Genomic DNA, 13,580 nt, shown 5'->3' with positions numbered 1-13,580 from the left:
GACACAAGGGCAAAACCTCTAAGATGGAAGACCATTAGTTTGGCAGTTTTAAGGTTTAAAATGAAAGCAGTATGACTGGAGAATGGAGGGTGAGGAGAAATGGGAAGGAGTCAAATCACTGAGGGCTTCATAAGTCCAGGAAAGAAATTTAGACAAGGGTGGGTCAATACAGCTCTTAACCCAGAGGTATTCTTGAGTGAGGGGCTTGTCTGTGAAAATGAGGAGAAAGGAAGGATCTGGAGAGGCTGGTTTCCTCCTAGGTCTGAAGTATGTGGGTGAAAGTCCTATCAAATGCTACTCTACCGGGCGGTTTCCATGGTGGAAAGTGTCTGCCTGCGTCAAACAGAAACCCTGGGGACAAATGGGGGAGATGAAATCGGTGGCAGAAAATGAGAAAATGACTAGAGATAGCTATTAGGATCACAAAATAAATCTTAAAATAGATTCAGTTAGAGATGCAAATTCAGTTCAAAGCAAATCCCCCCAACTCTTGAAGCTTGACGCTTCCTCTGGGAGGAAGTGGGGAAACAGGGAAAAACAATGCAGAGCAGATGGTTGATATACCTGAGTTGAACACTTCAGGCTACTTAAAGGAAAAGAGGCTTAATTACAAGGGGAAAAACCAATAGCAAACAACATTTGCCTTTCTTCAGTAATATTACTATTCTCCCTTTTGTGAGCTCCTAACAGATCCATTCTGAGCTAGTCAGGTCTGAGAGGGAAAAATCCAAGTTCTGTTTCTTATGTACTAAGTTGCCTCAAGCTGCCCCCTGATCATTTCCCAGGATTTCAAAGAAGGCCAGTGTTCCACATGAGAAGTAATTACAGTTCTTGGTTTCCAACTGTCCGAGTAGGTGCTCAGATGGTTAATTGCTATCTTGGTCTGTTTTCCTGAGGCTTTTGTACAGCATTCCACTTCCTCTCCTGTATCTTGACTTTTTACGGTCCAGCGCTCTGGCACATGTAGGCTCCCTCTCGGGGCAGGTCTACAATCAGGCAACAATTCATTTCTAAGTCTCTGCAGCTACCTGGGTAGGCTGGCTGAGCAGTTCAAGAGGGCTGGCTGTTCGTTAGCATCTGTGACATTTTCAGTAGCATTAATGAGGCCCAGCTGAAAAACGCGGACCCAGAGTGAATGGAATTATTCTGTACCTTAGGCCGTGTATGGGGAAATTGTCCTGGTTTATTTAGAACCCTAGTCAGAATCTAAACAAGCATCCAGGTCATCAAACTTGTTCCAAGATGAAAATAGTACTACTTGAAAAGAGGATTCTCTAGAGACATGGGAATTTTTAAAAATGTATATTTTATAGCAGAAAATTTCAAACAGACATCACAAAGAATGTTACAATGAACCCGTCTATGTTCAATTCACACTTGCAAAAAATCAGCCTTGTTTATCTATTTACGCTCATTTTTCTTTGCAGGCCCCAGGTGCATCACCTCACCCTTAAATTCTTTAGTACATATCCTTATAGATTAAAATGTCCCCTACATAGCCATCATGACATTGTTGCAGGTTATATTCTCTGGAAAGCACACTCTGCGATGAGTGATAGCATGAAGAATATTTGTTGAGAGTGCTCACAGAATCAGCACATGTGGGAAGGAAGGAAAGGAAGCAAGACTGGGTAGTGGGGGAAATTGGGCTGCCAGGCAGTTCCTTAAAAAGACTCAGCTGACCCGGTGGAAAGCTACGAAGTTGAGCAATTAGCTGTCTACAAGCCTGGGTCCTTGTACTTCCATATAGATCAGTTATTGGCTGCAGGCTGTCCCTGGGAAATGGGTGTAAACTGGGAGGAGGTGCCTGTCTTCATCTGAGTACAATTTTAGGGCAATTTCTGGAGAAGGCACGCAGCAGGAGGCTGTTAGCTGTCATTAGTCCTAGTAGCTGAGGGAATGGCAGGGCATCTCATCGTAGTTTTCATTACAGTCATTATTACACCTAAGAAAATTAATAATTATTCATATCCAAACATGATATACAAAGGGGAGAGTTATGTTAAATTGAGTTGAAAGATTTCCTTCACTGACGGTCTATTCTGAATTTTAATTATGCAAGTGGACATTGAGACTTTCCATGAGGGTTCTCTAACATGCAGTCTATGCAAAATTTATTTGACCATCTAACATGTTTTTGGTTTTGGCTTTCTTTTTAGGTTTTGGATATATACTAATAAACAATGCCCTGGAGAATTTACTAAACAGAGAAAAGTGACTGTTTTTATTTTACAGTGTTTCAGCATAGCGAAGGTCAAGGCTGTCTTGCATGGTGAAAAAGCTGGATCTTTGGCACGAACACATAGCAATAGTAGGCGCTACCTAATGATGCCTCCCCTTCTACGACAGCTATCAATTATATGAACATTTGAAGATATTTTGCAGTTAGGACAGGATGTGCTAGAAAGACTGTGTGCTTTATCACTCAACAGCCCTTCCCTCAAAGAGCTTCTGATATGGTCATCTCTGCACAGTGGAAATGTGTTGGAGAATGTGGTAACCGATGAAGAGTTTCTTTGCAGATGCTGTGAAGTTATTTTCAGGTTGTTACAAAGCCTCATTTATAACTGCCATCCCAATCTTAAGAGGCCAGTGTAGGAGACCAAGAAACTTGAAAGAGGTGGTATTCTAGGGTTTAGTGAAAGGTACAGAAATCAATAGATTCCAGTTGTGCATGCAGCATGGAACCATGTATTGGGATTGAAAAAGGTGGTATACAACTTGCTTCCATAGGAACTTACACTAAAACGATGAGGGAAAAGAAATTGATGAATACAATGGAACCAAAAAAAAAAAACCATGTGTGCCATTAGTTTCCCTTTTTGATGTATGTTCAGCTCTCTCTCAGGCTTTTTTTTTTTTTAACAAACATTATCTCAACTAATGTATATAATTATATTATTACAATAGTACAATAATTATTTTATTTTGTAGGTTAAAAAGGAAGGTGAAAGGGGGTGCAAGGTTAGTTCAGTGATAGAATTCTCGCTTGCTATGCGGGAGACCTGGGTTTGATTCCTGGCCCATGTACTTCCCAAACAAACAAAGAAACCAACAAAAACAAAAAAAAATTCAACAAAATGGTGCTGCAATAACAGGGTACTCATATGGAAAAAGAATGAAACGTGACCCTGCCATGCAGCATACAAAAAAATAGGAAGGTGAGGAAAATTCTTAATCATACGTATAATAAGTGAAAAGTTTGGGAACACAATCTAGAAATTTTGACTGTAATCATTCTAGTAGAAAATGGTGCAGTTCCATGTAGGTTTGGAATCGGGAAGGGATAGAAGAGATGAAGAGGTATATGGAATGAGAAATGTAATCGATATATTTCTCTTGGTTCAGCACTTTCAGGTGTAGGGTAGTGAGACACTAAGTTTACTTGTACAAGTTAATAATCTAAAAGGAATACTTTTCTTTCCAATCTATGGGGGAACTTATGCGTTTTCAAAACTCCAAGGGGTTTTATATTGGTCCATTGTGAGAGATGAGAGAGGAGAAGGGTAGCATGGCTCTAAAGTCTGAGATGACTTCCTTTTAAATTCTAGCACAATTTACTAGTAGTATGTTTTCATACATTATATTCAAAACTTCAGTTTTCTCATTCATGAAACAGGCATAATAATGTCTATTTCCTTAAGGTGTTTGTGGGGATTAAATGATGTGTTGTTTATGAAAATGCTAGCACAAGCCTGACACCTGAAAACACTCAGCAAATATTAATTTTCTTTCCTCTGCTACTCATTGAATCACTTCTTTTCTTTACAAAAAGTTGTTAGTATTAGGATTTCCAATACAAACCAGATTCTTGTTCACCTACTTCTTGGACCTCTACGTTACCCCTGCCTTGTAAATCATTCCTTGGGGATTCATGGAACACAGGCTGCTAAATGTCAGCTGTATTTAATATTTTGGTAAATGAGTGTCTGAAACATTCATGTTTCTCTGCCTTATTTCCTCTTTCAAGTCCTCTCATTCAGCAGTGAATACTAATCATGGAGGCTACTACAGGTCAGTTAAGTGGATGGCAGTCATTAACACATTTATGAGATAGTTTCTTTATGAGATAGATGATGGCAGTCATTAACGCCTTTATGAGAAACCATCTCAAAAACCAAAATTTTGAATTTTGGGTTGTAGCATGCCCAAGACCATAGAACTAGTAAGTGATGAAGCAGAACTGCAGTCCATCTGCTTTTGATACTAAAGTGTTAAAAAATGTGTGCCATGGACACTTATGGGATCTGACTGCCTGGGCATGTAGAGGTGCACAGTGAAAAGACAGAGAGAATTGGCTATTGGAAGACCTGGATTTGCAGAGTTTTAAGTAAATTGGCCAGAACTCTTGCCAGAAATCCAGCTCAGTCTTGCTTTAGCAAATAAATTAAATGTATTAACTTAAATTTATTGCTCTAACTCTGCTTCTGTTGGTCAGCTTTCCTCTTCTTTTGAAGACAGTGTCCTACATTTCACCAAGGAAATTTGTCAGAAATAGCTTCAGCTTAGTTTGTCATTATAGCCTGTGATGACGGAGAAGGAGCATAATTCCATCTGAGTAATCAAGTTTGGGTCCCCAAACTAAGCAGAGGAATGGAATACTGTCACTAGCTAAGCCAAAGGAGAGCACTCCAGTTATCCTGGGGTTGGGTAAAATGAATGGTAGAGTCTCTCCCAGTGAATGCATGTGGAATGAGAAAAATTATGCATAAAAGAAAGACATGTTGGGCAGAAAAATATTTTTCAACACTAAGCCAGTTGAAATCTATGTAAGCCTAAGTAAGTCCTCTTTAAACTCCAGTTAACTGATTTGTAAAATAAGGGTAAGAACTTCACTTGCAAGATTTTTGTGAGGGACAAATGAAATAATAGATTAGAAAAAAAGCCCTTTGTAAAGGGCTCTGGAAACATTATCTCTACTAATACTTTTAAAAACCTTCTGTTTCTCTAGCAACCTTTGCTTTGATATGTGACTGATTTTAGGTGAATACTGAACATTCAGAGATTGCACATCATGTACCCAGTAAATTCATGAAAATATGTTTGCTACCATTATAACACATATGCTCTAAATTCTTCAGCCTGAAGAGAAGTAAAAATGAGATCACTAGAAAAAAACTGAGATACAGTTATTTATATCTCATGTCTGCCAAAATCTCTGCCAATGTACAGCTTAATTTCGGGTTTACCTTAAAATGTCTTTGCTAAAAGGTAAAAGCTGGGTAACAAGCCTGCAGACAAAAATAAACATAGGGTTTATACAAAGGGAAAATACAAAGCAAGAACACAAAGCTCAGGAGATATGGATGAAAACTGAGACATGCAGTCTTTGCTTTTTCAAGTTACCTGGAACTCTGCCTAAGGTTATCAGCCAAAGAGCAATGTAGTGCTTCTTGAAATGATTAAGCCTTAAAATTACATCTTACCATATAACCCTCTAGCTAATCAAAGTGGACTTTGGGTGCTTGGTCTCTCAAATAAGAAGGAAATCTTGGATTTCTGCAACTTCATGTTTCAGCTTAAGAATTCTGAAGTATACCTATGAGAAAGCCATCTTTAGAGATTTTCGCAGGTGATGATTTATTTATTTTTTTGTGATTTTATACCTCTGAAAAGATATGCTTGCTTAAAATTATTATGTGTCTTAGCAATGTAGCCATTGTTTTTCAGATATCTAAAGTCTGGTTGGTTCTGTTAATATTAGTTAATGGAAAGACTGAAGAAGAAAACATAATTAATACTTATAGCTGGGAATGAGGAGACCTATACTCTAATTCTCATCCCATCAGCTTTCATTCAAAGAATAAATAGTTGAACACCAGGCACTGCCATTGGTGCCAGGGGTAGAGTTTGCTCCTTCGGTATTTTTTTTGGGGGGGGGGGGCATGGTCAGGCTCTGGAATCTAGCCGGGTCTCCAGCATGGCAGGCGAGAATTCTGCCACTGAACCACCATCGCACTGCCCACTCCTTTGTCTTTTGAACAGCTTTATTAAGATATAACTCAGATGCCATACAATTCACCCCTTTGAAGTGTACAGTTCAATGCGTTTTTAGGACAGGGATAGACAGAGTTTTGAGCCAAACATAGTTCTTGCCTTCATGAATTTTTTATCATGTGGGGGGAAAAAACATGATAAATCAACACAATTGTATAAGTGGTGATCACTATGATGAAAAATCAAGCAGGGTAAGGGGGTTGAGAGGGATGTTGGGGGGGGGGAGCAGGGCGTGGGCTGAGGCAGGTCCTGGTGCCCTCTGGGGCCTGTGGTCATCTCGTGGCATGACCCACATGCTGCTTCTTGGGGCCACTCCAGGTGCTGGAGAAGGAAAGCCACGGCTGCTTTCAGAAGGTGGTTTTCGGAAGACTGGCCAGAGCTAACTGCAGAATCAAAGGCTGCCTTGAACCAGCAGATTCTGAAAGCCTTACAATGGAGAGCAGGTGCGGAAAACCCTCTGAAAGCAATCACCAACCAGAAGGGATAGGAGCAGGTGTGCCTGGGGCTGAGCTGTGTGAGCTCAGACCTACAGGTGCTCAAGGAGGAGCTTGACGGTTCAACATCTCAGTGGGAGTGTAGCAGAGCCCAGAGGAAGCGCTTCCCATTCCCTTGATTCCCCTGATTCCTCGGGGCCTGAAGTAAACCAACTTTTCAGTCATCCTTAAGAATTTTACCCTGGAGCATCACTGTGAAGACAAAACAGTAGATCTCATGGATCTCAGACAAGCTTGTCGGATGCCCAGCTGGGATGAGATCAGAGTCAAACTGCTGAAGAATTTCTTCTTTCAGTTGGGTTTTGTGGAGAGCTGATTCTTCCAGTTCACCAGACAGATGGAGATCATGTTTACGTGGTATGACTCTCTTACCGGGGTGCCGGTCAGCCAGCAGAACTTGCTGCTGGAGAAGGCCAGCATTCTGTTTAACATCAGAGCCATCTATACAGAGTGGGATCCTGCACCAGGCAGGCCCAGGGCAAGCTGGAGAGTGCTGTGGATGCCTTTCAGAGAGCCTCAGGGGTTTTAAACTACCAAGAGAAACATTTATTCAAGCTCTAAGTTAAGATATGAGCCCTGCTGTGCTCAGCATACTGGTCAAAATGATGCTCCCATAAGCCCGACAAAGTGTGTTTGAGAAAATCAGCCTTTTTGAGGTACTAAATGAGGTCTTCAAATTGGTGGAGGTGTCTCAGAAGGCTGCCAAGGCCAGGGAGGGCTACCAGCAGCTGCATGCGGCCCGGAGCCAGCGCTGGTGAAGGAGAATGGATCCAAGCATGGGCCAGTTTGGCACCTGTGAAGTCCTACCATTATGGAGCCCTGGCCCATTGCTTCACCACCACCCTCCTGATCCGCCACCAGCTGAAGCCTGGTGCAGATGAAGACCACTAGAAGTGCCTGTTCCAGCTCAACGACCATATGCCAGAGGGACTGACAACCACGGCCATGCTGAAAAACAGACATCAGCACCAACAGCTGGGGAAGTCACATCTGTGCAAAGCCTTTGAGTAATCATGAGGCGTCCATGTGGGAGGAGAGCCTAGGCAAGAAGCTGGGCAGCATCAAGGTCTCCAGGATGTGCTCTACACCACAACCCAGACAGCCGGCTCAAGTATTCTCAGCCCCAGGAGGCCAATAATCTTCTGAACCTGGTGGATGCTCCCAATGTTGTTTCTAAAGTCAAGGAAGAAGTTGGAATTATAATACTGCTGTGACAGTAGCAGATTTATTCCAGAAGCTGGGCCCCCTGTCTGTGGTTTCAGCCTATGAGAGATGGACATCCCCATGAAGCTTCCATTTCAATGCAGAAGAAGGTGACCTGGGGTCCACCTTGACAGGAAATGCCCCAGTTCAAGTTCATTTCCTGGATCCTTACTGTTCTGCTGCACTGGTGGGAGCCAAGGAAGGAGATTATAATATTTCTATTCAAGACGTAGATTGTAAGTGGCTGACAGTGAGTAGGGGTCTGAAACAGCTCAAGAGCTTTGGCGAGGAAGAGTTGAGATGAAGGTGATGAGCCTTCTAGAGTTAGCATTGTCCATGCATAACAAGTGTGCACATACCCTGTAGGAATGCAGAAAATTCACTCCATGATCTTCTTAGCCACAGGGATGACGATAAAACTGACAAAACCAAGAAACTCTCACAGAAGCTTTCCCTTCTGAGTTGGCCACCAATGAGAACAGATAGAAGTTGCCCACCACCATGTGCTTTCCTTGGGTTGGTGTCAGAAGGACACAGGTCAAGAAGAAGCTTCTCTCTCCATCCAGACTTATCAACACCGACAGTTCTTTATACTAATGAGAGAAAACAAAAATCTAGCCCAAAACATTTCTGAGAGCTGACTATACCTTAATATTTGTGCTATCATAGAAAATTTCCAAATATCCTCAAATCCTGCTTTCTCACAATGTAAACTTGCAATTGAAGGCTCTGGAAATTTGTGGATGACGAACTGATTTGAGGTATGTCACTATATTGTCACAAGTTATTTAGTATATAAAATATTGCAAATAGAATAGTGTTGAAAATGTGGCTTTTTAAAATATAAATTACAGTTATGACTTTTAGTCACTATCAGAGTTAAATCTGGGTTACCTATACTAACTAGCCTTATTTGTGGTAGTTTCCAAGTGTGGGTAATAAGAGACCATTCCTTAATTTAGAACTCAGATGACACTGAAATAAGACAGGTTGGGGGATTACAGTGATAGACTTAAATTAGTGTTTCTAAAAACATCTGAAGAGTTGCTTCCTAATGGGAATTCATTAACCTAAAATGATAAAATTTTGTATTATTTTTATATAATATGAATGCTACTTCCATATATATAGTCTAGTGCCAAATTGGCAATGACTTATTAAATGAAGACAATTTAAGAGAAGCTTTCATTCAAGTTTCATGTCATTTACAAGATGCTAACACAGTGGCAGTATTAGGTGAAAATGCTATCTACAAGGCAAATGATATTACTGTTTGATTCTCAAAAAATATTTTTCACTTTGTTTAAGGTAGAAACTGCATAATTGTACATTTTAAGAGTTTTGGGTTAAAAGCTACTTTTACATTTTATAAGGTAAAGCTGTAAATGATTTAAGTTTAGAGCTCTAGGTGACTTTCTAAAAGAATATTTTACCAATTGATATCTCTTACTGTAAGTTGGATGGCACCATGATTCTCACACAGTACAGGTATAGAGCTAAAAGACCCTAACATTGAAATCTAATTCTGTGAATTAACAAGAATCTCCTACTGTGCCATATTTAAAGGGAATCAACCGCCTTTGGAAAAGTGTATCCAGTGTTCCTACGAACATGCCTGTAGAAACATTAAAATAATATTTAAATGTATTTTATATAAATTTTAAATATAAATATTTATATATATATAAATGTTGGGGGATGTTGGGTGCTTGTTTAGAGAGGTTGGTCAAGGGAAAACTCTCTAAGGACTTAATATTTAAGCTTAAATCTCAAAAGAAGTGAGAGAGTTATGCTTGGGAATTTGGGAGAAGAATGCTTCTGGAAGAGGGATTAATGTGTGCAAAGGCCCTGAGGAAGGAGCATACTTGACTTATTTGAAGAACCATTAAGGAGGAGAGGGTGTCAGGAGAGGATTGAGTGAAGGAAGGAGGAATGATAAATAAGAAATAAGTTGGAGAGGAAGTCAGATGTTTGGAGCCTCACTGGCTTTAGAAAGACCTGGATTTTATTGATGTGTAATAAGAAGTCATTAAAGCACTTGAGCAGAAGAGTGACGCCATATGATTTATGTTTTAAAAAGATCGTTCCCTCTATTTTATGGAAAAGAGACAATGAAGAGTACAATAGAAACAGGGCAATCAGTAGATGACTATTGTAGCAATTTAGGATGGATGTGGTCATGGTGAGGTGGTGTGAAATGGTTATATTTGAGATATATTATGTAGGTAAGGCTAAAGAATTTGATGTGATTTCTCCCCTGTAAAAATCTAGTTATGTATGTGACTTCGGGAAGTTATAAAATAGAGCAGAATGAGGCCTTTCTATGAAACTTTATTATGAAAAATTTCAAATAAACACAAAAGTACAATAAGTAGCACAATGGACCCCTGTGTATCCATCCATCACCCAGACCAAATAAGATGTTTTTAAAATCTTGTTTCTCTTTTGTTTGTAAACAAATTCTAGTCATCATATCATTTTACCTGTTATACTCGAGTATATATCTCTAACAAATGAGAGCTCGTAAAACTCTTACAATATCATTAATAACCTAACAACGTTAACAATAATTCTTTATTAATGTGTAAAATCAATGTGTTCAAGTTTTCTTCAGTTTTTCAAAAACATATTTTTACAAGTGGTTTGATAAATTTGCATCCAAGGAAAATCTATTATATTTGCCCATTGTATTGGTCTCATAAATCTCTTTAATTTGTAATCAAACACCTCCTCTTACCCTGTTATTTTTCTATGCTACTTATTTGTGGAGGATTCTAGGTCATTAGCCTACAGAATTTCTCATATTCTAGATTTGGCTGATTGCACATCATAATATTTTTATAATGTGTTTCTTTGTCCTTCTATTTTACTTATTATATTCATTTTTGTCAGGAGCAGACACGAATAATCCATAGATGGTTCCATGTACCACTTACATCACCGTATCAGGGGCTATATGAGGCCCATTTATCAACTTTAGTGAAGCCCATATTGATCAGTGGTGTGGTAGGCAGGATAATGAGGGAGAATAATGTCCCCTCACCCCCACAGAAAATGTCCATATACTAATCCCAGGATCTGTGACTATGCTATGCTGCATGGCACAAGATGTAATTAAGGTTAGAGACCTTAAAATAGGAAGGTTCTCCAGGACAATTTGAATGAATTCAAGCTAATCACATGGGCCCTTAAAAGCAGAGTTCCTTTCCCCAGCAGAAGTCAGAAGAAGCATAAAAAAAATTGTGCAGAGAAGGAAGTCAGACAGGTTCCAAATATGACAAAGATTTGATGTGCGTTGCAGCTATGAGATACAGGGGCCCGTGTGGTGGGACTAGAGGGAGGCTTTTAGGGGCAAGGGCAGTTCCCAGCTGTCAGCTAGCAAGGAAATGGGAACCTCAGTCCTACAACCACAAGGAAATGGATTCTGCCAAATACCTACTTGAGTTTGGAACCCGATTCTTCCCGTATTCTCCCAATGAATCCAGGCCAGATGTCACCTCTGACCTTGTAAAACCTGAAACTGAAACCAGGCTTTTCACCTCTAGGATGGTGAGATAATACATTTGTGTAGTTTTAATTGGTTGAATTTTTGGTAATTTGTTATGGTAGTAATAGAAAACTGGTACACGTGGATTCAGGTATTGTCACTCCAATCTATCTATCATGAAGTTCACAAACAATCTTTTTCCTATTACTTCCAGCTGTCATCGATGATTATTGCTTAGATATAGTATTATCATTAAGAGTTACAAAATGGTGACTGTTTTTCTAATTCTATTGTCCCTTCAGCACTAATTAGCTGGAATTCTTCTCTACAGTCAAATTTTTCTTATAATTGATTGTGGTTTTCTGAAATAACTTTTTGTACAGAAAAAAACAGGATAAATACCTGATTCTTTTTCTCTATATTACTTTCCAGAATAATGAGTTGAAGCTTTTGCTACTTTCAAAGTGACCACTTATTTTTTTATGAATTATTAAGAATTAATGAATTGTTATATATTTGTTGTGTTTCACCCACATCACTGACATTAATTTATTTTTAATGTTTAAATTATCTCATGTGTGGGCAGTATAGAATCCCTTCACATGGGGTCCTATGTTGTTTTGTCAAGATCCCATTATTCTTTGAAAGGCAAATCCCTGCCCTCATAAGGTTTACATCATACTGGGAAAAACAGTGTAAGGAAACCGAAAATAAATAGATAATAAAATATCCAATAGTGATGAATACTTTGAAGAAAGTTTAGTGCATTGAGGGCCTGGAGTGTAATAGGGGGGCTGTCTTACAGACAGCAGCCAAGGAAGGCTTTTCTCAAGAGGACACTCTTCAGCCTGAAGGAAGTAAGGCAGAGAGCCCTGCCAATACCTGGGGAAAGGATGCCAGACACTAGGAAGAGCAAGTACAAAGGCCCTGAGGCAGAGCTCTGATTGGCCCAGTCGTGGATAGCTAGGATGCCTAGGCTACTGGTGGACCATGAGCAAGGAGGAGAGTGCTAGAAGATGAGACTTAAATCCCAGCCAGGTGTTAGATCACACAGAGACTTATAGGTCATGCAAAGCGGTTTGAGATTTTTTGTCTAATTAAGTTATCAAGCTATTGGGAGATTTTGATCAGGGGCATGACATGTTCTAACTCATACTTAAAAAGACTGCCTCAGATTACTTTCAGAAGAGGGAATTAGAAAATTTGCTGAGATGTGAAAGTGCTTTTTAAACAGTGAATTCCCCTTATTCATTTAATAAATGAATATTGAACAGATGTTCTATTGTGGGTACCTTATAAGGCTTTGGGAACAAAATGATAAATGAGGTATAATCTGTAAGCTTGTAGAATCTGTGGTCTAACAGTTGATCTTTAGAAGTAAAAGTTAATAACAAATAGTGTAGTAAGTTCCATAAAAAGAGTTAACTAAAGAGGATGTGTGGATGTGTGAGTCCATTGGAGGCCCAGAACCCAGATTTGCAAAGAGGGGAAGTTTTTGAAGGAAGATGTGTTCACTTAAGCTGTGTTCTGATAAGCTGTGTTGTAGGAGCAGGCTAAAGCTACCAGGTAAAATAAAGGATTCACAATTAAATTTGAATCTCAGTAAAACAAATGATTTTTTTGGTCTAAGTGTGTTCCAAACATTGTACAGGACCCAGCTGTACTAAAAGGTTATTAGTTATTTATCTGAAATTCAGTTTTAATTGGGCATCCTACAAATTTGTTATTTCCTAAATCTGGCAAACCTGAAGGTTTTTGAATAGTTCAGTATGCAGGGAGCCCAGAGAAGAGACTGTAGAGAGAGAAGTAGGTTGGGCCAAGTAGGTTTGTTCTGCTCCTCAGATGAATTCCAATAGACAACTATTAAAGGGTTTTAAGCAGGAAAATGACACACTCAGATTTCAAATTTAGGGGAAAAAAATCAACATTCTGGCTAAAGTGCAGTTGCTGACATAGGGTCAGGGAAATTATAAATTGAAGAGAGGAGACATTGCGAATGAATTTTTTTTCAGGCAATCACTTTTTTTTAACATGTTTCTTCAGGTATTTCCTTGAGTGTTTATTACATGCTCTTACTCATTAGTTCATACTGATTTTGATCTTAACCCAGCAGAAAAACTTTGGAAAGAAAATTCTTTAACAAGAAATACAAATAAGATCTCACACACAGAAGAATCCTTCTTCACAAAGCTCTCAGAACATTTTCACAAGAAGTAGCTCCTTTTCCCCCACCATCTCTCCTTCTTTTCCATTTTAGGGGTCAGATGATTATGTGTCAAAAGCTTCATCTCTTACACTCTAGGAGTTTCTCTGCCAAGCATTATGCTAAGGAGTTCTTATAAGGCCAAGACAACAGCATTGTCTTCTTGTGGAAAAGGAGAGGGCAGTTGGCGGAAAAG

At 39.4% G+C, this 13,580-nt stretch overlaps 1 pseudogene; it reads left to right on the top strand.

The window, feature by feature from the left end:
* LOC143663348 (rhophilin-2 pseudogene) overlaps positions 1 to 8,291 on the top strand; it is a 53,316-nt pseudogene extending 45,025 nt beyond the window's left edge.
* The last annotated feature ends 5,289 nt before the right edge of the window (positions 8,292 to 13,580 follow it).

This window comes from Tamandua tetradactyla, chromosome 19 (genome assembly GCF_023851605.1).
Source record: "Tamandua tetradactyla isolate mTamTet1 chromosome 19, mTamTet1.pri, whole genome shotgun sequence".
NCBI classification, from domain to species: Eukaryota; Metazoa; Chordata; class Mammalia; order Pilosa; family Myrmecophagidae; genus Tamandua; species Tamandua tetradactyla.
The sequence above is the reverse complement of the archived record's forward strand: the minus strand, read 5'-3'. Positions and strand labels throughout refer to the sequence as shown.